This window comes from Penaeus chinensis, chromosome 8, assembly GCF_019202785.1.
Source record: "Penaeus chinensis breed Huanghai No. 1 chromosome 8, ASM1920278v2, whole genome shotgun sequence".
NCBI classification, from domain to species: Eukaryota; Metazoa; Arthropoda; class Malacostraca; order Decapoda; family Penaeidae; genus Penaeus; species Penaeus chinensis.
Window position 1 is genome coordinate 11,780,202 of NC_061826.1, and position 5,000 is coordinate 11,785,201.

A 5,000-nucleotide genomic window follows, 5' to 3' on the forward strand; every position below is an offset into this window, starting at 1 on the left:
TTTTTCCCCTGTTCTTCCATCATTATCTTCCTTCTCCTCCACTCGTCCTCCTTCTCTTCCGTCCTTCCCTCCCCTTCCTCCTTCCCCTTCCTTCCTTCCTTCCTCCTTATCTCTTTTTCCTCCTACCTTCCTTCCCCCATCCCTTCCTCCTTCTCTCCTCTCCCTCTCTTCCTCCATCTCTACCTTCCCTAATCCCTCTCCTCCGTCTTTCCCTCCTTCCTTCCTCCTCCTCCTCTTCTCCGTCCTTCCCTCCTTCCTTCCTCCTCCTCCTCTTCTTCTTCTCCACAAGACCAAAAGCATGGGCAGCCCAACCAATACCATGTCACGTGACCACCATTAAGAGCCTCCCGAAAGCAATCTACTAATTGGACCATAATCAATTTACTGCTGGTAAACAAAGGTTTTCCGAATTGTATGTGCCTAGACTGTTTTGCTACTTCCCTTTTTGTGTGTGTGTGTTTACCTATTCTTGAATCCGGAGAGAATTTTTTTCGAAATCCTCAGACAATTATTTATATATACATACATATACATATATATATATATATATATATATATATATATATATATATATATATATATATATATACACCATGCTCTTCACGCACAACCAATATCATATTTTCATGCAGTCAACATTTCCTACAGTTTATCATAATAATTAATATCGCAGTCACATTTTCGGTAAAATTTAAATCAAAAGCACACACCTGCATTTGCTCTATAACAAATATACAAAACTGACAGCAAGACTTGTGCACTGTAATTAGTCCTATTTTTGACAATGGTAAAAATAAACACGCCATTCGTCTGTGAAGAAAAAAAAAAAAACGACAAAGAAAAATATTTTTTTCTTCTTCTTCTTCTTCTCTTTTTTAGATATAAATTTCACTCTAAATCAATTTCGATTTTAAGATTTTTTTTTTTTCCCCACGGTGAAAAAAAAAAAAAAATGATGGATCGCCATAACTGTGAGGCTCCGTTAACTCGTTCAATGGAAAAAGTTCTCTCACAAAAAGGTTCCAATTGTCGTCAGTTTAGATCTGAGTCACGTAATGAAATAAAAAAGATAAAAAAAATCGAAGACATAGGTAGAATAATGATGATAAGAATAATAATAATAAAAATGACAATTATATAAATGATAATAATAATTATAATAATAAAATGATAATGATAATAATAGTAATAGTAAAAAGGAATTTAATAGCAATAATACTAATAATGATGGTGATAATGATAATAATATTGACAATAATAGTAATAATAACAACAACAGCAATAATAACTATAACGATAACTATAATTACGATAATAATGATATTAACAAAAATAATAATTATAAAACCTTAGTATAAGAAACAACTGTTACAGTAACTCGCTTAAGTATTTTAAGGAATTGAATCAAGATGTTGAAATTACAGCAACGTTTGAGCTGGTTGTTTTTAAGGATACCTAAGATGGTTCGTTTTGAATCGTACAGGAAATTTAGCTAATGGAACGCTGTTATGATTTCCTAATGGTTATGGATACGATTTCAGATGACCTACATAGATCTATCTCTATGTCTATCAGTTCAATTATTATTAAGGTTTGAGGTCTCTTTTTCTTCTTTTCATCTCTTCGTTACTTTCGCTTTTCCATGGTCCCAAAAAATCGTAGATATTATAGAAATATTATGCTGTATATGGTATGTTGCATGTAGTATGTTGTTATAGACCAGCATAAATACATGTAGAAATAAAGATGAATAAATTATTAATAAGTAAGAATAATAAGCAAAGAGTAAATAAATAAATATACAAGTAAAGAATAATAAATAAAGAATAATGAATAAATAAAGAATAGATAAAATGGTTAATAAAAATCCACTATTTTTCTTTTTTTTTTATCAATATTATTTTTCCTGCTTTCACTACTTTCATATGCTCATAGGCTAACAAAAAGAGAATGGGGGGTGGGGGACAAACGGAGGGAAAAGAGAGGGAGAGAGAGAAAAGTAAGGAGGGAGGGAGAGAGAACGAGAGAGAAGGGGGGTGGGTTAGTGATCAGAAGGGGATGGGGGGAGGAAGAGAGAGAGAGAGGGGAGAAGAGGGACAGAGAGAGAGAGAGGGGAGAGAGGGAGAGAGAGGAGAGAGGGAGAGAGAGAGAGAGGGGGGAGAGAGGGAGAGAGAGAGAGAGAGAGAGAGAGAGAGGAGGAGAGAGAGAGAGAGAGGGTAGGGGAGAGAGGGAGAGAGAGAGAGAGAGAGAGAAGAGAGAGACAGACACGGGACAGAGAGACAGAAAGACAGAGACAGAGAGACGGATAGATAGATAAAGCGAGAGAGACGGATAGATAGATAGAGAGCGAGAGAGAAACAAACACAGAGACAAACAAACAGACAAGACAGAACGAAAATATTTGCAGTGACCGGCATGTTTTCATATTTTAACGCGATGGACGGCTGGTAAAACACATAGAACTCGACCCTGGGTTGAAAAAATAAACTGTTTCTGTGTTCCTACTTCTCTTATTTGCATACTTTTTAGCATACCACCTTAATGAGTTCCCGCGTATGGCCAAGGCGGCTTTAATTATGGACCTTAATCACGTGATATTTGTTATAATGATTAATATAGGTATTGGGCCTGCTCGTTCCATGTCGAATATGCCTGTCAAGGTGTATCTAAGAGTGTATATGTGTATGTGTTTATACATATATACATATATGTGTGTGTGTGTGTGTGTGTGTGTGTGTGTGTATGTGTGTGTGTGTGTGTGAATATATGTATATATGTGTGTGTGTGTTAATATATGTATATATGTGTGCATATGTATATATATATATATATATATATATATATATATATATATATACATATGTATATATACATATGTATATATATATATATATATATATATATATATATATATATATATATATATAGTAAAGCAGGCATAAAACGTCAACGCGGTTCACGCTGTTGCCCAGTATTTTACCTACTACTTCCTACTAATGACTGTTTGCCGAAATGAAGGACCTCGTTCCTATATATATCATTGGAGGGAATTAGTTCTGTTGCTTCCAACACGCAACGAGTAGATGCTCTTTTTCATGCTATTGTCATTCTCTTGTACTTCTTTCTGAAAATATTTTAATGGGAATTCTATACTTTATATGTAAACCGAGTTAAAATTTATTACTTTTCTCTCTCTCTCTCTCTCTCTCTCTCTCTCTCTCTCTCTCTCTCTCTCTCTCTCGCTCTCTGAATACAGTTGAAAGACTACAATTACATTTAATTGGTTCGAATATATATATATATATATATATATATATATATATATATATATATATATATATATATAATGAGGCAATGTTAGAAATATCTGGCTTTCGATTATGAACTACTTGTAAACATGTTAAACATTTCCTTATATGCAAAGGCCTTTTTAACAAAATCGTCGAGGATTCTCTTCAGTCCAAAGACTTTCAAGAATTTCAAGAATAAAGATCTCCAAAAGGCATAATTCAACGACTGACAACTCAACCCGCCTGTGATTGCCACCCAAAGCGCTACATGGCTCACGGATCGGACCTGTCGTCTGCTTATTTACAGAAAATTGGAAATGCCAATCGCCGAAAAAAGGCAGGCAGGTAACGTCTTATTGTATGAATTGTGCTTCCTTGCTGTCTCTTTCCCTTTCTCTTTCTCTATCTTTCTTTCTCTCTCTCTGTCTCTTTCTCTTTCTCTTTCTCTTTCTCTTTCTCTTTCTCTTAATTTTTCTCTTTCTCTTTCTCTTTCTCTTTCTCTTTTTTTTTTCTCTTTCTCTTTCTCTTTCCCTTTCTCTTATTCTCTCTCTATCCCCCTCCCCCTCTCTCTCTCTCTCTCTCTCTCTCTCTCTCTCTCTCTCTCTCTCTCTCTCTCTCTCTCTCTCTCCCTTCTCTCTCTCTCTCTCTCTCTTTCTCTCTCACTCTCTCTCTCTCTCTCTCTCTCTCTCTCTCTCTCTCTCTCTCTCTCTCTCTCTCTCTCTCTCTCTCTCTCTCTCACTGTCTCTGTCTGTCTGTCTGTCTCTCTCTATGTCTCTGTTTGTCTGTCTGTAGTTAATTTTTGTTTAACTTACACTACATAGACATTTGATCTTACGAAGTTGCATTTTAAGGTTGCCTTTCCGCATAAATGGGCACTTCTTTACTTCATTTCAACTAACATAGTCCTACTTCAGTTTTACGTACATTTTTATTGACCACAAAGACTAGACCAAGTGTTCTTGTAGAATACACATATACGGTATGCGATGAAAAAGTTGTGTTTGCATAATACAATAAACAAGATAGAAACGTTTTTTGTTTTTTGTTTTTTTATATATATATTATAGTAGTTGTCCGTCTTCTATGTTTGCTTGGTGTTTCTCTATGATGCTTGAGGGTGAAGAAAACACCGATGAAAACTAAAGTAGGTTCATTGGAGATCAGCTCTGACAAAATTAATACGGAACTCTTCCTGTTCCTCTGCCCCGCACGCCTGGCTCCGTCTGAAAGTGTTACTGTCAGACGTGTTTACAGAGACGGAATAAAATATTGTACTCTATAAATCGTACAGAGAATCTCGCTCTTTCATGTAGGTGATATGCTACACAGCAATATAAACTAAACATGACCTTCTCTATTTCACATGGTGTAACATATCACACAAAAGCAGTGTGTTTAATATAAACACATAATTATCACAATATACGTACGATAAACATGGCATCACAATCCGTATGCAATGGCATCACAACATGGCACTCACAACTCACATCATTATCAAAACTCACTTCATTATCAAAACCCACAGTAGTGTAATCTAACATTACGATTACAGATATCGTTAAAGCAAAGCAAATATTGAACATCATTTTCAGCTTTTGAATAAGGAAATATCAAACAGTATTGAAAGAACAAATTCGTAACTTCAAAACAGATGCATTAGTCAAAAAGTAATCAAACTCGGCTTTTCTTAATTATCTGTGGTTTACC